General features: G+C 41.4%; 1 protein-coding gene and 1 long non-coding RNA gene across 4 annotated transcripts in view; one reads left to right on the top strand and one right to left on the bottom strand.

Annotated features, from left to right (window-relative positions):
* tgfb2 (transforming growth factor, beta 2) overlaps positions 1–22,579 on the top strand; it is a 58,502-nt gene that overhangs the window by 2,699 nt on the left and 33,224 nt on the right. The window lies entirely within an intron of this gene.
* On the bottom strand, positions 18,398–20,964 carry LOC119006721. Of its 3 annotated transcripts, none has more exons than XR_005070874.1 (3): positions 20,873–20,964; positions 19,478–19,694; positions 18,398–18,616 (listed from the first exon to the last, which is right to left on the bottom strand). It is a non-coding gene; the product is annotated as an uncharacterized LOC119006721 (long non-coding RNA). The 3 variants fall into 3 exon arrangements; XR_005070872.1 differs by lacking the exon at positions 20,873–20,964 and adding an exon at positions 19,801–19,942; XR_005070873.1 differs by lacking the exon at positions 20,873–20,964 and adding an exon at positions 19,775–19,902.

Raw genomic sequence — 22,579 nt, 5'->3', positions numbered from 1 at the left:
GATAAGTTACGCAGCACTGTGGAGCCAGCAGAGGTTCACACATAGACTAGACTGAAACCTATCAGCCTCACTGCTGTGGCACAGCAGAGATGGAGGGATCTGGTGGGATTTAGGGGTAACGCTCTCCAGGTCCAAACTTCTTACTGCACAGCTAACTGAGCTAACTAGCTAAGAGCCGCTACAGTTGGCAGCAGTAAGCGATTTCTTTGGTGACATGTTGCTTCCTGTTCGTTTTGAGTGTGAATCTAACAGGTGACCAATTCCTACATACTGCAGCTTCAGAAGAAAAATAACTTTCATATGGTAACTATTCCATCTGTAGTCTTCAGGTCACTGTCGCCAAGACAGATGCCTTGTATTGTGTTGTACCTCTCTATACAGCATATATTCATGTACATATGTGGAGCACTGCTCTTTCCATTTACGCAATAATCAAATTTTAGGCCTCAGAAGCTACAGAAATCCACTTATTGTGTTCGGCAGTCTATTATATATTATATGTGCAGAGTTTATTTTTTACATCTTTACAGATATTCTTTTGCTTTTAAATGAGTGATATTTTGCTATTATAAATCTCAGCTAGTTTTATAGTAGTTTAGTTCCATGTTACCCCATATGAATGATGCCCTCTGGCGGGGTTATAATCGGTGCGTTATCCCACAGTGGTATCCACATTTGTGGATTCTTCTGTATAGCTATGTAGTTTCTTCCACATATTGTACACAAATTCAATGCATGGGTGTGAAAAATATTCCCTGCAGCATTTGACCAGGTCTAACTGACTAATAGAAATGTGTGCATAGTGAAGCCTTATGTGAAAGATCTGGTGGGCTGAGCTGCATGGACTCCACAAGTTAGTGGAACATCTGCTGAGTCATGTCATCCCAGTAAGATCTGACAGTGTTCCACCAAGTGCCTTGTGATGTCACAGAGTGGCTTTCTCAATTTTCAACTGCCCCTATAAATGTTGAATTGGGTTGCGGTCAGGGGACAGTCATGACTCCATGGTCTTCTCTGGCCTTTAAGTTGTTCTTGCAAAGCTTTGATGTGTTTGGGCTCATTATCCTGCTGCATATGAATCCTTCTTCACAAAGATCAAACCAGAGTACTAAGCTTGATGTGTTGATCTTCTGATGGTGTGCCCACTTTAGGTTCAATTGATCGAGTTTGGTGGTTTTGATGTCCTTGCACTGCCCCCTAGAAACCTTTATTCTAGCTATGACGTGGCACAGACAGCCTCGCTTTTCTTAGAATAACAAATACTTAACTCTCTGAATCCTCAAGCTTTCTCATTATTTACAGGTTTAAGTGACAATATCAGAGAGTATGAGTTTTTGGCTTTGTTCACTCTGGGTAACAGGTACATTGTTTTTCCAATGCTTTTTTTGTTGATTTTGAGTTGACCCATTAAGGACCATTGAGCCCCACTGTACCTCCTCCAGCTGATCAGCTTCCAGCCAAAAAGCTGTCACTCATCTGTCTGAATTATAATGTTACTATACGGCTGTGGGGGAAACCAGGTGCAGTGGAACAAACTGGCCCTGCAAAAAAAAAACTGCTTTCTAGTGTGGGTAAACTTCACACAGAGTCCTAATATTCACTGAAGAGTTTGTTGGAGGCATTAGAACAGAAGCACATATTGTGATGGGCAGAGTGATCGTTCAGACTCTTTTTTTTCTTTATTGGTCATTTAATGAGGAGGCAGCTCTGAAAGAAGGAGGGAGTGAACTTAACATAATGTGATGTTTTTCTCTTCATATGTAGTATTAGTGCTGGTGCTGAACTTAGACATAAATAACTATGATCCAAAAATGTAATAGTTACATTGTTATCATCATCTGAATCATCAACTTGATAAAGATAATGAGTTGACCTTTGAGGTCAGAGACATCTCCCACTGACTGACCAGTAGAACTTCTTCCACAGGTCATAAGAGAGGATTTCTTTGAGAGACTTGTATTGTTGAGTAGAAATTCATTTAGGCATTCTCATATCAAAGAAACATGTCACAACACTTTCTGACTCTATCCTGGAAGTTCAAGTGACAGGCAACCAAATAAAACCCACAGTTGTGTTAAGTAAACACAATGTGTGAATATCTCTAGGTTTTGAACAGTGTTGAAAACAACTCCGCCTGAAGGAAGTAGTACACATGATGCCCAGCATGAGAAATAAAATCTTACATTCTCAAGATGTGTCAAGGATGTGATTGAAAATGTGTGTGGTGTGTTGATCTCCTACAACCAGTTGTTTCATTTTTGAAACCATGAACAGTTTTCAGTGGAAGCCCAATTTGTGTAATAATCCTTTAAGTAGAGGGCGTAGGTTCAATTCTCTGCTGACAGCTCCTGACCTTTGACCTCCCATGTGGAGGAGATGAATTTCTCCTTCAGCAGATCAAAGAAACATCAGGGGAAAGGCATGACTGTAGAAACAATAATTATATTAGATAAAGCTGCAGTGCCATTCACCCTGATATGGTTTTCTCCTTCACATCAGAAATGTAAGCACATGAACTGAAGCAAAAATAAATTAGCATGACATTGTGTATGCCCCAAGGTGTATTTTGCATTAAATGTTATGCTTGGCCCTCCCTCTTGTGTAAATACCTTAAATATGAATAGATTGGGCCTCATGCCAAGTGCAGTCAGGAAAGCATTTGCGGGGTATAAATAATACTGAGTCAACATGCAGGGAGGAAAGAGGCCAGAATTGATTCCCATTCATGTGAACTGGTGACACTGGCCAGGTCCTCACATCTGGAGACGCAGTCTGACAGGAGAGAGATCAAGCAGTTAACCCTTCAGCTCCAGTTGTGTTTATGTAGTCTCTTTCACTTGACGTGTGAGCGTGAGTTGCTGTGAAAGCAAATATTACACACGCCACACGCACCAAACAGGGTATCGGCCTTATTTGGTTGGGCGCCAGTAAGTCCGCAGAGGCAGCAGTGTTGGGCACAATGGCCCTTGAAGCTTTGCAGAAATGCTGGGCAGCGGGGTGAGAAGGGTGACGTAGTGTGGGGGTGTGTGTGTGGGAGGCGCTGGAGACGCTGTCCCAGGTCTCACAGTTGTCTATTTAAACCCAGTCAGCTGTGAGGCATTGTGTGTATGCCCTGCCTTTCACTCTCTCTATGGAAAATTCCAGCAGGAGAGACACTCAGTTGAGGGCTTTTGACGGGTGGACGGAAAGACACCCCCCCGCCAAACATGCGCATTTACTCGGCTGGGATTATCTAATTAAAAAAAAAGGTATGGTGGCAAGGTGTGCCCCTTGAGAAATATATAAACTAAGCACAAAAATTGAAGACATTAAGATATTTGTGTTTGGTAGATTATTTCTTTATTGTAACAATGTTTCTTGGCAATAAATCTTATCCTGTGGGAAAGCCTGTTTTCCTTTTAAATGGTGCCACAATTGTAAGGAACATGCATTTGTGGGATGAGCAGCAGAGCTGAGTATGTGGGTTGCGCACATGAAAACTTTGTCAGATCTTCTTTGCCAATGCCTAACCGCTTATTCTCAGTGACACTTCTGTTGAGCTTCTCGTACTCCAAGGTGCTGATAATCAGGTGCTTGATTGGCACCTGTGAGCATGAGCCCTGCTACAGGGGTCAGTTGATATCTGCTCCAAGAATTGGCATGCCACGTTTGACTGGTCTGGATAGAGTCCATGCGATGGGGGAACTTCAAGCTGTTGTTCTGCAAAACCATGTTATTTGGAGCAAGCCCTAGTACCATCTCCTAACTGACGGCCAAGTTCCATATAATGGAGTTGTCAGAGACTGGCCGTGAAGCGTCCCAAGAATATGACACCCCAAGAAGACCGTTTCCTCACCCTGTCAGCACTGAGGAACCGTAGGTAGGCCAGGTTTACAGGACAATACGGCCGATGACTTTATGCCCAGACAATGTGGAACAGACTGTACGCAGCCAGTCACTAGTATCATAGGGCTGCCAGGAGGTCTACCATGACTGAGACTCACTGTCCGGCCCATTTGTGCTGGAACCTGAATATATGGAGGAATGTTATGTTCAGCCCTGAGTCCATCTTATGCCTATGGTAGTTGGATCTTGGGGTCAAAGGGTGGAGAAGACGTAGAGAACACTATGCTGATTGCTTCACTTATGGAGAACCATCTTTTGGTGGAAGCAAATGGTGTGGTTCAGCATCTCCCTCCCTGGAAAAATGAGGTTTGTCATCATTGGAGGCAATCTCAATTCAGAACGATTCTGAGGTGAGATTCTGCAACCAGTGGCAATCCCATAATCCCACTGCCAACAGTCCTAACCTCAACCCCAACCCAACAAATGCTGGGTGAAGAATGGGATACCATCTTACAGCAGTGTGTGACCAGGCTGGTGACCAGCATGAGGAGGAGGTGCCAGGCTGTTGTGGCTGTGTATGGTTCTTCCGCATGCTACTGAGGCTCCTATTTGTCACATTAATAAATTGTTAAATTGCCAGTTTGTCTTGACTTCAACCATCCAATCCACCAAACAAGAGTTTTTCATGGGCGCAACCCACCTTCATCCTACAAATGCATGTTCCTTACAAATGTTGCACCATTTAGAATGGAAATAAACAGGCTTTCCAATGGTAAAAGATTTATTGCCAATAAGCATTGTTACAACAAAGAAATAACCTACCACACACAAATGTTCTTATTTTTTGTGCTAGGTTTCACTTCAATTTTATTTACCTCAATATTTTTTTGTATTTTATTTCATAATTACCTAAGGATTTTATTGTATATAATCTATTGTTAGGAATGTTCTATTCTATTGTTTTTGATGCATATTGTATAGTACTTTGTTGTTTCTTAGTGCCTCTATATTTGCCCTTATATTTTTATTGTATTTGTACTGAATGGACCTGCTGCTATGATTTCCCCTCAGAGATCTATCTTTACCAAAAAATAACAGGGAGAAATCCCTTTTGAACTGTCATGAATTACACATGATGTGAAGTCTCAGTTTGTCATCAACTGTCTGAAATATCAGACTGTGAAAATATCAAGTGTCATTATAAAGACTACATAGCCAACAATCTCGTCAGCGACGTCGGCACGTTGAACGCTCACCAAAAGCCGCCACTTAAACATTGTAGAGCTGCTCCTGTATATTAGCAGCTCATAGAACTGACCAACTCTCCTTTTAACATAAGCGCAGTTGTCAATATGAGAAGATTTATTGTGATTTTCATCTTTTTTACAACCTTTTATGAGCCCAGTTGGCAGCCAGATTTTACGTTGATTACAGCAAACTGACACTTTTTTGAATTGGAAAAATGATTCAAGACAAACAGAAGTCAAACAGGATCATAAATGTGTTTGGCTCATTCCATTGGCCACAAATAAGGTCCACTGTGGAAGGGGAGAAGAGGTTAGGATTTCTACTACTTCTACAGTCTGTCAAAAGAAGACTACTTCTTATGCTGCTCTTTATTGCACCAGGGGAAATGCATTATCCAGTATTTAAGCTTGGCCTACACCAGGGAGTAAAAGTCAAGATGCTTTGCACGTTGTTTTTTAAATCAGATTAATGAAGGAGCGATACAAAATCAGTGGAATGACCCTTTACTCACCTTGTTTTCCCTGAAGAATCCTCCTGTTACAGGCAATGAGCATATCCCTGACAGTACACTGTATCCTATATAGAAATAGAAAAAGCTTTCATGCAATAATCAATGCAGCTTGCACTTCAACACATTATGGACATATGTATCATCTCTCATACTAAAACATGGCTACTTTTGGTCATTAATGATAAAAAAAATAAACAGATTAATTATTCTTCACTATGTGTCATTAAAGAAGAAGGTGGTCTCAGTCGAAGATAAGAATAAGACTCCTATCACAAAATCCTCTTGTTATAGGTAACAGGCAGCATGTCCCAATGCTATGTTACTTTATACTATTTGCATTTCAACACATTGTGCAACAACTTTTTGCACATGTTTAAATGCAAGCGGTGCACAACAAAGCATGACTGAATACAGATGCAAGTCTTGGTAATCAAAGTTGCAATAGAGTTTGCAATTCGCTTCGCTCTTTCCGAGTTGGGCGGAAAATTTGACATTGCTCGATGGTCCTCTGGTTGGAAGCAGCTACAACCAACTGTTTTTCTTCCTCCTCTGGGTGGAAACATTTAATGTGGCTTCTCACGTTTGTCGTGTTTCCAAAATATTTTAGTTTAGTTAGACACAACTTGCATATGGTGTGGCTGTAATCCAGGTCCTTTTACCCTTTAACTTCATAGAAGCCAAAATGCTTCCACACGCTTGCTGTTAAAGCAGAGGCTGCCGGTTGAATGTTGCACTCAGCCATGTCATGTTTTTTGTTATGTGCACTCCATCGACTGTCCAGGTGTTGCACACAATTATGAGTTCAGCCTCTTGCGTTCCATCAACATTACGTTGTCAATTAACATTTAGAAAATTGATTTTTATCTTTTGTAAATCAATTCAGAATCATCCATGTCTGCATCACGATGCATCTAAGAATGGATTATTTCTCCCACCCCTACTAAATATGAACATGATTAATCATTCAAAGGTCCGAAAGATCAACACACACAGTGTGTATCAGTCTACTGTCTCAGTGTATACTTGCCAACCCTTAACAAACCCACAGCAGCTCATCAGGCTAGACCACAGCTCTTAACATTGTCCACTCTAAGACAAGCAGCAGGTTGATCACATTCCCTGCCTCATGGCCTTCATCTGCTGTCTGTATGATGCATCTGATGTGTGCTGACTGTTGTTTTATATGACTCTCTGAGTGTTGCCCAAACTAGCATTTTATTAATTACTTTTTTTATTTTTATTTTATATTCTTAAGAACCATCAACCAGTTTATACATTCATAGAATGTTGTGTTCCTATTCTTGTGCTTACTTTGCTTACAGAGCCTCTTTTCATTGTGCTGAACATGTCTGCTGCTGTCAGCACAGATCTTTGCTGACAAACATTTCACATATTGTGAGTTTTGGTTAGGCTGAGGAAAATGGTTTGGCTTGAATTTTGAGTTTTGGCCACACAGGGGACTTAAACCCTGGTCTCCTGGGTTTAAGTCCTGCTTTTTTTCTATTTTAAATGTCTACACTGTGTCTGCCTCAACTATCATAACAAGACCTTTGATTTAACATTGTGAAATTTCATTTTCACTCTTCTTCTGTGTGTTTTCCGTGATCATCTTCATGCAGTCAGTGTGAATTCCATGAAGCTTGCAAAAGATGTGCCGCATTTCAAGTTATAAAGAGAAACTGATGTGCATGCACATGGTGTTAAAAATCAGCATATTTTGTCAGTAAGCGTGTTCTTCGACCATGAGCCAACTTTCACACACGTGAATCCTATGCACAGCATTATACATTTACATTTACATTTAGGGCATTTAGCAGACGCTTTTATCCAAAGTGACTTACGATAAGTACATTTGTCACAAGAGTGAGACTACATTATCAATGAGGCCTCAGCTGGAACTGAGGCAACATGTTTTGGTCCAGTAGAGACAATATGACATCCATTCTGTCACTGTGCAAAGTCCACAATATGATAACACATACTCTCATGCTAAATAGATGAGACACGATCAGGAAATGAGCACGTGTCCGCGCCATTCTTTCCAAAACTGTCTGTATCTGCTTGTCCAGATGTAAACACTGCTAACAGTTTCTGAATATCTTGTGTGTTGAGGAGTTTTCCAAAAGATCTGTCAGCGCTCTGAAACACAGATAACGAAAAGTGTACAAAAGGTAAAAAAAAATAAATAAATAATAAAAAAAAACAGTGTGGGCTGGCTGACACACTGTTTCACTGTTGATGTGGCTGCACTGGAGCTGAGAGGACAGAATGTCTATGTGCTGGGGCCGGTGTGCCCTCCAGCTGATTGTGTGTCTCTGGAGAGCTATAGAGTTTCAGCTTCCTCCCTCCACACTGACCCCTCTGTGCCTGCAGTGCATAACACTGTCTACACATGTGACCTGCTCTCTGTTTCTATTTGCATGCATTTTAATGCAGCTGTGTGTCCATTTAAAACAGGAAAGAGAACTGAGCTCATTTTCATTCAGCAATTCTTGATGATGACATGTAAATGAGGATGTATCCTTATCCGTATACTACAGCAGGCATATTCAACTTCATTTGTCAGTGGACCAAATTTTAGCCAAGGGGCCTGTAAAACTCTTAATTGAAATGTGTTAAAACAATGCAATTTCTATGTTTCTCTAAAAAAAAAAAAAATTATTATATGTAGGAAAAAACCCAGGTAAAAAATAATGCACATTTTTAATCATAGAAGTAAATTGTCAGTTTAATTGTCATAAATTATAATAAAACAGCCTGGATTAAAACTTTTTTAATGAAACAAGTATTTTGTGCCTTGCAACAGACACAATGAATGAATGACCAAATAGCCAACTAAACAAAATGATTAAAGGGCCACACTGAGCCCAGGGGCTGCCAGCTGAATAGGTCTGTCATACAGTCTTATTGCCAAAGACAGCTAAATCCACTTTACTAAATAAATTCATTATATCTTGCTGCAGGGATGGTTTTAGAGCTTTTCATGGATGTTCAGTGCGTCCTTTAACCATGAAAACTAGTGGATCCACTGAAACTGACATAAACTGGAGCTATCATAGTGTAGCTGGTGTGGATATCACAGAGAATAATCTTGTTTTTTCCCCATCGCAAGCGGCAGCGCTACCTTGGGATCGCATGTTGCTGGGATTTTTCACCCGTCTTCCATCTGCTGCCTTGCTCTCCCTAGTTCCTGTGTCTGATGTCCAGTATTTGATTGCCCTCTCCAGCTAGGTTAGACTTTAACACAGCCCCTTCCCACCTGTGTAGTTCCTCAAGGCAGAATTAATGACTTTGTTTCTGTGAAACTGAAATACATAAAACATAGTCAGCCTACTTGTTATGTTTTCAAATGTTCCAGAGGATTCCTGCTACATGTTGAGGGAGTAATGTGCTACAGAAATAATGTGTTTCATTGATATATTAATTTCCGCAGTAACAAGTAATATAACGCTTTTCAAAAAGGATTTGTGATAATTTACATATTTACGTAAGTTCTTGTGTTGAGTAACATCCACCGTCAGATCTGTACAGAATCCTCACATACCATTTCCCCAAAGTGCTTGTGCTGCTAAATGAAATAAATTCAATCTGTCCAGTGTTAATAAAGACAACAACTATGACATGTTGTCTGTAGTTTATAATATTAATGTAGAGTATTTAGTCTGTCTGACAACTTAATGTCATCATCTGCCACACGTGTGTTCTATAGAAAAATAAAGTTGAGTGAACATTTAAACCAATCAGCTGTTAGTTCAGGCGACAGCCAGGTGCTCGGCCCTAAAAACTGCAGTCTGTTTAGTTTTCACCCCCTGATGCTAACATCTAATCATTCAAGTGGAATAGCATCTTTCCTTGGAAATGTAAATCTCCAACGGAGAGATGCGTCTCAAGTTTTAGTTGGTTTTTGTTAATGTGAGTACTTGCATTTGTTTTTCCCCCCTCATCTCCTGGAGAATTGTAAGCGCTACCATTTTGGAAGGCCAATCGGCTCTTTCGTGTATTTTTGCTGCCACGGTAAAATGAGCTGTTATTGGCTATCAACGAATCAATCAAACACAATGGTAGCCAATCATTTTCCCTTTTCTCTGGTGTATAGGAGTGTAGGTGGGTTCCATGGGAAGGGAAGCCTCAGCTCAGAAAAGATTTTTTCTGTCCAGTATTATCCAAGTATTCAAACATCATTACCCTCCTCATTCTATAATGCCTAGAGTAACACAAATATAATGTAAAGCACTGATCTGAAGAAGCAGTAATATTGTAACTTATCATATTCAAATGAACGTAACTAATAGTATGAAATACATTACATTTTGCCAACACTGCTGGTGACATACACATACACATAAACCTACACATCCTGTGGCCTCTGCACTTACTGCACACTGCACTCATCTGTTCCTTCACCTGCCGCTGCTTTAATCTGTGGCATCTGATTTAAACTGCTTTTTGCTGTGCAAGTGCCCCTCAGAAGACTACTAAGCCTTGTGAATATCTCAAACACCATTTAAAGAAAGGCTGTTGCAGGGAGTGAACATGGTGAGCCAAAGATTTACTGCTTATTTACAAAACAAATGTAGACCACATGTTACCCTGGTTTTATTTAGTGAAGTGAATTCAAAGGCAGTAATTAGCTCCCCATCAGGTAACAATTCACCACATTACCCACACTGAGCCTGGTTTTTAGACAGCATTTGTGTTGGAAAATCCCATGAAAAGCATACGTGAGAGTTTGCAAGCTATCCTGTTTGCACCGTGAATGTCCCCCAAGAAATCAGTGTGAACGCTCACTAAAGCAACTGAAGGGAGGTACTAGCAGTGTGAAGAGACTTCCTGTAGTGTGCAAATTGCCAGGGGCAGGAATTGTTGTTCGGCACAAGTTTCAGGTCAACCTCCAAACAGACTTTAAAAGAATCTGCAGGCAGGATGTGCCACTTTTTAATGGGAAGCAGAAAGACTGAAAGGAGTAGCCCAGTTTAAATGGACAGCTAATGCCATGTGCAAGTGTATACACTGCTGTGGCTAAGTGTGAACATTGGACTAAAGCCCTTTGTCGGAACTCCACCCCAAGATTAAAAAAGAACTAAAAAAAATCATGACTCATACATAACTTGAGGCCAAAAATAAAGGAGGGATAATGGATTGGACATGTTCTATATGATGTATTTGACATCACTATGTTGGTGTTTTTCCTAGAAGATCACAATTCATGTGAATTTGTTTAATAATTAAAACTTGGGTTCATAGCCCATTTGAAACACACTGATTAACTGTTCACTTGTTTCTTCTCACAAACATTTCTGTTTCTTTTCAGTTTTCTTTAGCTGTTAGATTTTGGCAACAAATATACCTGGTCAGGTTTATGTAACAAAAATAAGTGGTTAGGTTTGGGGAAAATAAATATATGGACAAAATACTTGAATAGATTTAGGGAACATATATACTTGGTTAGGTTTACACAAATGCAATGGATCAGGTTTACACAACAAAAATACTTGGTTAGGTTTAGGGAACAAAAACACTTTGAAAGGTTAAGGAAACAAAAACACTTTGAAAGGTTAAGGGAACAAAAATACTTGATTTAGCTTTAGGGAGCAAAAATACTCGGTCAGGTTTAGGGAACATAAATACTCGGTTAGGTTTAGACAAATAAAAGTGATTGGGTTTATGGAACAAAAATATTTTGTTAAGTTTGGGAACAAAATTACTCTGTTAACTTTAGAGAGTCGAAATACTTGGTTAGCTATAGGGAACAAAGATACTTGGTTAAGTTTTAAAAATGAATTGGTTACGTTTAGGAAAACATGGTTTGTGTTGCAATAGACATGTTATCATTACATGGCATTACATAACCATGTGTTTGAAAGGATAACTTCTCCTATGTGGCTATTTTTCCTGACTTTTTTCCAAATTGAAAAGCTACAACATTACAAAAACTTGATTGGTCAGTTTCGGTGCTAGCCCTGAAACAACATTAATTATGGTGTTCCAAGAGCAACACCAATATGGCATTCCAGGTATGCCATTTATGTGAGTCTCTACTAAGGAGTGCCACTGCTTCTCAACTGAGCACCACGTCTGTTACTGGGGGTAAATATCCTGTTATGATAACATCAGTGCCATGCAGGCAGACCCTCTGACTAAGTGAACCTGGTTGAAAATGAATGCTGCACAAATATTCTCTCATCATCTCTTCATCCATTTTAGATGTTGAACAGCTAGCTCTCAGCTTGACTAAAACTGATCAGGAATTAGTTATGGAATTGACAAAGAGACATATAAACAGAACCAGTGATGGCATTTATATCAATAAAATTTTATCAGTTCTAATCCTGAAGAGCAATGGAGTGATCTGATGTTTCCCCTCCCAGAATGAATTCCTATATATCACTACTGATCTGGTGCCAGTACTCCTTTTCTCCTGATGAAAAACATGTCAGTGTCCCGCTGTGACAGGATGTATGTAAATGATAGTGGAAGCAGAGACATTTGTTTTGAACAGTACTCTGAGAAGAAACCAGATTGGATCCATGAGTTATTTGGGGTTGACTTAAGGGACAAAAATCATATCTATATCAATCAATTTATATTTTTGTATTTTCTAGTACATACTGGGCTAAATATTCAGATGTGAGTCAAAGCTACGTGTGAGATGTCACAAGTATTTGCATTAAAACAAACTGTATATATGTAAATATGCACTGCTGTGCTGGGTCTGCTGCTCTACAATTTTTAAATCCAAACCATCTCTAAATTATTGAACTATTGTTTTTTTTCTTCCCTTTCACACCATGCACTGCACCCCTGACCTTATCTAGACATTAAACAGACTAACCCTACCAGCTCCCTTGTACAAAGTCTGTGCAATGTCTGAGCTCATGTGTAAATAGAATAGAGAATTCACAGCAATCGAGTGGGTGTGATGATGACACTTCAGACTGTCCTCTTCTTGCCTGTATATTGCTTTCTATTCTTTTGTTGATACTGTGGATACACCCAAATACATTTATTGATATCAGTGCAACAACAGGCATCATTGTGGATAAGACCTCTTTCTGCATGCTCTAACCAGACGCCACCCTACATCAAAAGTAAACATTCCACTTCCAGTTCCGGTCTGAGGTCACGTCTGACAAGGGCAACTCTGGACAATGTCGGGGCCTGAGCTCATATGAGAAAATGTCTCAGGTCTTCTTCGGCAGTGTGGACAGATACTTTGCCTCCCTCCATGATGCTGGAGGACTGGTGAGCGAGTGGTTTTGGGGTTAAATGGAGAGTGTGAGAGAGGAGAGATGTAAACACTGGCACCACTTTACAGAAGTATCGGGTTATGTCTTTTAACACAACAAACTGCATGATTTTAACCAGTATTGTCTTGTCCTGAATCTTGTTTGAAAATGAGTAGATGTCTTAAGAAGTCAATATACCGCCCACCCTTGGTTTCTAGTTCAAAGCCACAGTGTTGTGTAGTATGCTGTTCAAGGACTGGACTCTAGATTATTATTGTATTTGACAAAAAAAAAAAAAAAAAAAACCTCTCAGCCCAGGTCCACATGGCTCATTGTTAGTTTGTCTTACTAACACTTGTGTTTGTGTGTTGTGATGTGTTGAGCCCTGCAAGCATGTTGTTGAACCTGCGTGTGATGGATGGTGTTTAGTTAGTCTGGCTGAAACCTCTGGCTAATCTCTCCCACACCTCTCTAAATAAACCCAGGCGTGTGGCAGCTCATGGTTAGTGAAGGGAGTCTAGTAAAAACAGCCAAAAACATGAACTCAAACCCACATGGAGATCAGGCACCATTCAGGGGGGGATAAATGAAGTGTCAGTGTGCCCATGGCAGTATATACCATACACTGATAAACTCAAACAAATGTCGAAATCACTGGCTCATAGAATAGAATAGAATAGAATAGAATAGAATAGAATAGAATAGAATAGAATAGAATAGAATAGAACAGAATATCTTTATTGTCATTATTGTCAACAGGTAGAATGAAATTAAGTGCAGTCCTTATTCAGTGCAAAAACATCTGCTGAGGTAGTAGATACATAAATAAATACATAAATAAAAGAAACTGCTGTATGGATATTAATGCTAAAAACACATAGGAGACACACCCATACACACATTCAAAAATTGCACATAGCCCTTTGACAAAGGTAAGTGGTGAGAATTATGCTTAGGTAGCACTATTCAATGCACTTATGGCTGCTGGATAAAAAAAACTGTCTTGTAGTGTGTTTGTTCTGGTTTTCATGGACCTGTATCTCCTGCCTGATGGCAGTAGTTTGAACAGTGTGTGACTGGGGTGCGATGAGTCCTGTAGGATGGTTTTGGCTTTTTTGAGGCAGTGGGAACTTTGAAGTTCCCTCCAGAGAGGGGAGAGGGCAGCCAATGATTTTCTGTGCTGCCTCTGTGACCCCCTGGACTTTCTTCCTCTGTGCCACAGCACAGCTTGAAAACCACACACACAGAGACAGTATGACAGGATGCTCTCAACTGAGCAGCGGTAGACGGACACCAGCAGTTTTGGGGGGATGTTGTTCCTCCTGAGAACTTTCAGCAAGTAAAGTCTCTGCTGGGCCTTCTTCACTAACTCACTAGCTCATACACGGTCGCTATCAGCAGAGGGGGGGGGGGGTCGCTATCATCGGACGGGGGGAAAGACGGTCTCTACCATCGGAAGGGGGGGGGTGCTCCTCGCCATCAGGCGGGGGATGGACGGACGCTCGCTCGTCACCCTCACCCGCTACAAAGCAGCTAACATTGAAAATGAGTATGGTGGCGCTGAGCTAGCAGTATAGCAGTGCAGCGCCACCGTTCCATTGTCTGGATAGCTATAAAAAATAAAAATTATAAAAGAAAAGAATCAAGACATGGCGGCTAAATAAACAGCGATAACAAAAAGAGAAAAAAACAAAACTAAAAAAGAAGGACCCGTGGAACACTTAATATAGGCGTATTGAGTGATTCAAGATGCGTGAAGTTAGTAGATCAGATACACAAAGGACCACAAGGATCAGAGTGAGCCCTTCAATGCTTCAGCCGTAGTGAGCCACATCTTCACATTCGCTGCTGGTGCTGGTGGTCAGGATTTCATGAGGCGAGTTTGGTATTGACCCACACCTTGTCCCAGTCAAAATCCTGATCCAATCCGGGGACATCACCCCTCCATAACCTGTCTACTGGGAGCATTTTGTAGGTGGCCTAAAGCAAGTGTAAGTATAGAGTGGATACCATTCCCTCTTGCAGCTCTTTTAGTAACAATCAAGTCATGAAGTGGATGTGTAGGCAGTGGGTGCTGCCAGGGTACACCATGTGCTTTAAGAGCTGCTCTTAGCTGTAAATAGAAAAAGAAGTTAAACCATCCAAGCCGAAAATATCACCCAAAAACTGTATCCCTCCCTTTTCCCACTGAGAATAAGTGACAGGTCTCCCCCCCAATCAGTAAACCTTTATTATTAAAAATTGGAGACTGCAGGTGCCATCTGCAAGATATATCACAAATCTTTTCCACTGAGCGCCAAACCTGGATCAGATGGGTCACAATGGGGCCGCAACATAATTGACTCTGCCGTACAGAGATATTTGCAAAGAAAAAGACCATGGGTGCACCATTATTTCTTCCATCGTACACCAAGAAACTGCCATCTTGTAGTCATACCATGTGACAAGGGGCCTAAGAGTGAAGGACCAGTGGTGAAGTTTAAAGTTGGGCACCGCTAATCCCCCATCTAATCTCCTGCGCTGGACAGTGGCAGATCTAAGGTGGGGTCTCTTCCCATCCCATATGAATTTTGAAACAGCTGCATAAGCTTACACCAGTATCCAGCAGGGAGAGAGGGGGGGACCATTGAGCTGACAACATTTATTCTGGGCACTACATTCATTTTGACAATAGAAATACGTGCCTGGAGTGAGTTGGGCAGGCTGGCCCATCTTTCTAAATCACCCAAGACTTTTTTCAGTGTCTCAGTATAATTGTGCTTCAGAATACGATGCAGAGAGGAAAATAAGTCAATGCCCAGGTATTTAAAATGTGTAACCGAGGGAATGTTGGAAGGCAAAGCAGAGGTCTTAGCTGCTTCATTCAAAGGCAGCAAAGCTGATTTTGACCAGTTGATTTTGAATCCAGTGCGCCAAACTCGTCCAACATTGATAGAAGGTGGGGGCAGACTGCAACGGTTCTCCGAGAAAGACTAATATGTCGTCGGTGTAAAGTGCCAGGTGGTGGTGTGTGTTATAAACAGTTATGGGTTTAATAACCGACGATGACCAGATCATCTGCGACATGATCTAGATATAGGGAACAGAGTGGAACAAATGGTACCTGTAAGAACCATTGCAGGGGTTTGAATATAACAACTGTATCATTTTTACAAAGCTAGACTGAACTAGTCAATCCGACGAGCGTGTGCTTAACAGGCTTAACAGGCTATTGGAAGGCTCATGGCATGGGGAAATGACAGACTGTAACATGGACATGTACATAATGAACAGAAAAACGAAAATGCTGGAATACGTTTCTGTCTCCGCCAGTGAGGGAGTAAGGGCACGCTCGATGGATTGACTAGTTTGGTCTAGCTACCGGAAGACACGGATGTCAACAAACCAATATGCAGCTCCTTGCACAAACACACTGTTTTAACTACTTTTTTTATTCATTTTGAGACATACACGCTCCAGTGCTGTGTTGTAAGGTGTCTGCTGATGTTGCATAACTTTTGGGGTGAGATTACTTATAGGGTTCAGGTATGTCTATGGACACAGCAGAGACAATTAGGACATAGCCACAGATCTCGGTTTACTACACTCAAAATTTGAAGTCAAAATACTAAAAAATTGAACCTCCATGGAGCATGTTAAGACGCTGAAAACACAGTGTAAAATTCTGACCCCATGCTGTTAGCTGTCAATGCTAACTCTCGGTTCACGGAGCCCTGTAATGGTTGGACCAAATGTGTTCGCGTCTTCGGTACTGGCACGTCAAGGGTAGCTTGAGCAATAAAGCTGCATGTTTAAATCGACCGAAGCTCTCCTTTAATGATGACAGAGACATGAGACAGCACCTGCGACCATCTGAAAAAATGGACCCAGACAGACACGAATACAACTTAATCCAGTCGAGCCCCTCTCCCTTCATACAAAATAAGTAAGCACATAATCCACAATGTGAGCCGCTTCACGTTAAAACAAATAGAAAGACGAAAAAAAGAAAACAACAAAACAAAAACAAAAAAAACAAAAAAACAAATTATGTTTAAATTCCCTTAAGGAACACCGTTCCAACATAGGGACACCCTTCACTAAACGAACACCCCTCGTAAAAACTAATAGTTTTTTTTGCTAATAGTTTTAAGCATCAGATCTTAACAGTATATACTCACTGAGACTGAGAGTGTTCCCTTTTTCTAGGTAAAGGGGTTCTCAAGTTATAAGCCTTTGAATCTCAGTAGGCACTCTTGGAAACAAAGGACCCAGGCAAAATGCACAGACATACCTTTAGAAAAAAAAATTGTGAAAAATCAATTTTTTAGTCTTTTGACTTCAAATTTTGAGTGTAGCAGGTAAGGCTATGGCCTAACTGTCTCTGCTGTGTCCATAGACATACCTGAACCCTTATATCTTAGTCAGTTTATTGACATTTGAATTGGACGGAAACCAAAACCTGTGTTCCAACCTCTGTAACTCTGTGTCAGTATGTCATAGAATCACACTTACACTTCTAGAAAAAAACTTGAGGGTGTTAACCTTTCCAATGGTACCAAGCACATCACTGAGTCTCAAACTATGTGGGAGCTGTCATGCTTTTAATTTTGGTATGTCGTTTTTTAAAAAGAACCTTAAAATGGGGGTGTTCACTAAGAGGTTAAACCCCTCCCCACCCAGCTCAGCCCCACAAGAAAGCAAGAAGATGCCCTAACTATTAACCCTCCTCTATTACTTGGCTCCCTGACCAAGGTCGGAAATTGGGCAGCAATAGGATGGTAGTTGCTAGCAAGGGATTAAACCTGCATCTAGGACATCTAGGAAGATACCCAGACCTGAGACTAAACAGTCACTTAATATAAGGTCAAAAAAAGGCAGTATTATGTGCATGTTACCTTGTTTCAGCATTCATTATAACGGCCACAACTCTAACGTTTAAAGTCAGAAACAATAATTGAGTATGGAAGAGAAAGGAAAGGTCATCCACCGTGATCCGTCGTTGCATGCACCGCGCCAAAAAGCTTTGCCAGGTGTGAAGATAGTGTGTGGCGACTTCAAAGGTGAAAGAGAAAGTGACAAATTAATCAGTCCACGGAGTGCCACCTGTGAGGTGTTGTCCCGGATGTGCCAGCTGACCGCCTCGCTAGCCAGAGCCCGCAGGGGAAGCGCAAAAAGCAGTGTGGTGTGATCAACAAATTTGACGAAGGTGTTGCTTTGGTGAGGGGGGGTGCAGTCGTGGGTGTAGAGGTATAGAGCAGGGGACTCAGCATGCAGCCCTGCAGGGAGCCAGTGCTCAGGCTGAGGGCCGTGGATGTATGGGGGCCCACTCTTATGCTCTGAGTCCAGTCTGTCAGAAAGTCCTCATGTGGCACTTTTTATGACTGGCTAAACCAAGGATTCTGCATCATAGGATTTCTTTTAGGATACCCCCACCTGATGGCTTGTGGCTCCAAACATTTTACAGACCTGAAATAAAGCATCTGAGAGCATGGTTCACCTAGGACAACAGGGACTCTGCTAGTACACTGGTCCTGACAACACATCTTCATACCTAAATGACTGAATAGGCTGACGACATATTACTAACAAACACCATGCCATTGTATAGCATAAAAGTAGTTTTATTCTAATTGACAGAAGATTCGAAATGGACAGTCTGAGGGTCATGTTCTGTGGATGATCAGGTGAGGGTTGGAAAAGGGATCGATAGTAGGAGGATGAAGTTACACAGAGCTGTATTGTGGCTGGAGGAACCCAGGGGTCGAGAGTCATGCGTGGGGCATGTCTCAATGAGTATAGTGCTTTAACATGCCCCCTGTGGTTCCTACAATAGATAAGACGAATTACTCTCATGGAAGTGTTAGAGCCCCCTTCCAGTGTAATTTTGTATTTTTGTATTGTTGTGTCCTTTGCCGAATTAAGCTGTTACTAATATAGAACAATAGTAGAATTTGGGAGTCATACATAATCCTCCAATAGGGGTTAAAAAAGCATTGTGGTTCCTTAAAGAAACAGGGCAGTGAGCAGTGTGTGATTGGTCAAGCAAGAGAAGGAGGGATAGCTCCAGTGACAGCTCGTCCTTTCCACAGTGAAACTTCCATAATTAACTTTTATCTTGAAGGAGAAATGTTAATGAGCAGAGAAAGATATTCATTGGATAATGTATTTTTTCTGCCTTATAAAAACTAAATAATCAATCTCTATTTTCATGTCTGAATAAACAAACTGACCAAAAGGGGTCATACTGGAACGGTCAATATGTAGGCAGGAAAAAAGGGGGTGTTTGTGAAATTCACATCCAAACGAGTCTAGGTACACAAGCCAGTACACAGTGGATGTGGCTTGCTGGATTGTTTTTGTGTTATGTTTTGGTGCACATGTTCCCTTTCAATGGCAGCATATGCAGCTGTGTCATGGCTTCCTGTTAAATGACAACACAGTTTATACTGTTTACTTGTTTATATGTGGCGGACCCTGCCACCTTTCTAGCATCAAACTGTTCTGGGACATTGTTTCCCTCTGGGAACAGCTTGTTTATTCACTTGAGGAAAAAGTATGTATCATTGCCACATTGATATTGTAACTATTAATGTTCTGAGCTTGAATTTCCTCTCTCAGAACTATATAGTGCTCCTTTAATTTTTGGTTAAGATGAAATCAGTTGTGAGATTAATCTGATGCTTACCATATCTTGGTACCAGTCTGTGTCACGGCCTGTGTTGTAGATTGTCTGCGTCTGTCTGTCAGACTGTCGCTGGCCATCAGCAGTTGACCTGAATGCTTCACCAATCAATGCCGAACCATCTTCTGTGCTGAAACAACTGAACGCACTGCGAGCCAGGCTGAAGCGATTACAGTAATGTAGAAGCCAGGAGTTACTACTACTTTGCAGGGTTATGGCTCTAGAAAGGACGCAGTCAGATTAATCGGTGGGTCAGATGATTGATCAGAGAATGTATGTCGCAGTGCAAATCATTACCACCTGAAACACTTCAAGCTTCCCTGTACCTGCAGGCCCTTATAATGATAATAACTACTCAAAACAGCCCAAACTCAGCTGGAACACACAAATGTCATTTAACATTACTAGTCCAACCAAGCATGTTTTTCCTCCACACATTGTAGGTGCGCCATCGGTAGTTAGCCCCGCCAACTTTTCCCTGGGTAATTTCATTTTACTCACAAACCTCTCCACCGCATCAAAAATGTTCTGATTACCAGAGCCCCAATGGGGGAGGGGGCCCTTGAAAGGCCCGAAATAAAAATGCTGTTTTTACTTTATTTTTCATTTCTAAATAATTAGTGTCATAACTAACTTAAAATTGTCAGAATTAATCAGATGAGAGACTTTACTCTGTATAAAAAAAAACAGTGGAGGCTGTCTGAGGCCCGTCTCACCCCTTTACAATACATAATGGTTCAGTCCACCCCTGCAGCTGCAGGTGCAGAAGATGAGTCTCCAAACAGCTTAACGAGCTGAGTGGCTGCTGCTCATCAAGACATGTCTTTCCCCAAGAAAGCTAAATCAGGGAGCCTTAACTGAAATGAAAAGGCAGAAAGAGAAAGAAAGCAAGGAGAGGGAAGACAACTCACAGCTAACACAGTTTAAGAACAGTTAAAGTTAATGTCAGCAGTTGTAAAGATTGAAGGCAGTCAGACAGCCATGAGTCTAGCTCAGTATCAACAGCAGCAGGTTCCTCATCCTCATCTCATCCTTCATTAAGTGCTGACTGAAAGTTGTTATTTGGAGCAATATTTAGCTCCTTTCCTAGTAAGCTAGCATGACATGTTTGGTGTCAGCGTATTCATTCCAATCAAGATTTCTATGAAGCTTATGGCTCAAATAGATCTTAAATACTTAATTAATTAAAAAGTCTGTATCTGGTCAGGGCACACCTGCTCACACACCTTTAGCATGCACTGCTTCAGAAATGTGGATGCTCGGGTGATTTCTTCGGCCACAATAAAGCTAGCTTTGACTGCTGCATCACTTTTAGCAGTAGCTTTGGTGAACAAATCCTGCTGCAACTGCAGTCTGCCTTTTAATTCTTGAACAATTTTCTGTTTTTCTCTCACATACCAGTGTTCCCTGCAAGTATCCAATTCCAATTCACATTTGTTGTGTTTCTCACACTCAAAGTAGCTTCTTTCTTAACGGCAGGAACACACTGGCTCAACCGCTGAACTAATATGTTCGGTGTGTTCAGCTGCGTTGGAAGCTTTCGGAGCCACGCGGATCGGATTCTCTGATTGGTTGTGTTCCAGCTGTATGACCATTCTGATTGGCGGTGTGCTGGTGAATCAGCGGGGTGTGTGGGAGGGGCCAAATACTGTGTGCGCTTTGTTTTTTCGATGCACTCAATTCCGACATTTCCTGTTGTAATGTAGCGCCACCCGCGTATTGCATCTTGCACATGCGCAGAACATTCACACTACTGTGGAGCTGGCAGCATGTCGAAGCGGTGCGTTTAATGCAACTTTTCATGTGTGTTGTTTGAGACTCAGAACACAGGAGGTGGGGCGTGGGGGTGGGCTCTGCAGTGATTGGCTGTGGTGCACACAAATCCAGGGGGCGTGGCTATGGTGGCTATGGTTGACAACACTGGTGGAATTCGTAAATCATTTATTAAACCATTCTATATCATTCATATATCTTTATAGTCCAAACAAATCCGAGGTTGCACACCCTTCAACCACGCAGCCGCCATGTTGAAAATCTCAGGTCAGTCAGATCCTGATCTGCAGAGATATTTCAGGATCACACACACACACACACACACACACACAGAGCTCTCACAGACAAGGCTTTCTTGTTTTGATAGATAGGTGTACATTGTCTCCTGAACTCATCCTCCACAGTAAAATATAGTTTTTCTTTTGTGCATAACAGGAGTACAACTGAACCTCCCCTCTACCTACTGATATTCACATTACTGATGATTACTGATCTCCTTGTGTTCTGTTTTTGAGAAAGCACCAATAGACATCCTCATGATATTACTGCAACATCAATATGGGAGTATTTGATTAAAAATGAAGGGACATTTGACTTTTATTAAGTTCTCTTGAGAAGATTTTGCAGTGTATTGTCATACACTGGGAGAAAATAAGAAAATCTTCCTGAGCCTTGTGCTTTCTTAAGCTTGTAGGTGTCACTATGATGTATCTTGTTGTTTTCAGAGCAGTCATACAACATGCATTCATGGTGTTATTGCTGCGTTGGTGCAAACTGACTTCATGGTAACTGACCATCACATTTTAATTTCAAGTACCAACATTTAAGTTGTTTAATTTGTTTTTGTCTCAGATTCTTACTCAGGATCTGCTGTATTCAGCTGAAATCCTCTTTTCCTGTGATGGAGTGATCAGAAAGAGAGAAGGCAGCTGCAGGCAGAGCTGAAAATACCCTGAGACCTCAGGGTATTTGCCTGAGTGACGGACCTCACCACAGGGTTGTTGTTGAGAGCCCGCTTTCTGTTCACTTACGCAAGACCTGGACGCTGCTGCCATTTGAACTGCTCAGCCACTGTGGCCAAGTAGCATTGCATAACAGAAGGGAGAGAAAGAGAACGACTGAGAGTTAAATGAATAATAAGATCTCCTCCGGCACTCTCTGTATTGTTTACTGCAGCGGCACAAGTCCTGCATAAGATGATAGTGTTACCAGGAGTGCAGGAGGAAGAGGAGCAGGATGTTTGGTGCTGTGGTGCTGCTCACATGCTGGATGGGAGTTGACAGTGTTTCTGGCTGTGCCCTGCTCAGCCTGTGGTTATGCAACAGGCTAGTT

The sequence above is a fragment of the Acanthopagrus latus genome, chromosome 17, assembly GCF_904848185.1.
Source record: "Acanthopagrus latus isolate v.2019 chromosome 17, fAcaLat1.1, whole genome shotgun sequence".
Lineage (NCBI taxonomy): Eukaryota > Metazoa > Chordata > Actinopteri > Spariformes > Sparidae > Acanthopagrus > Acanthopagrus latus.
The sequence above is the reverse complement of the archived record's forward strand: the minus strand, read 5'-3'. Positions and strand labels throughout refer to the sequence as shown.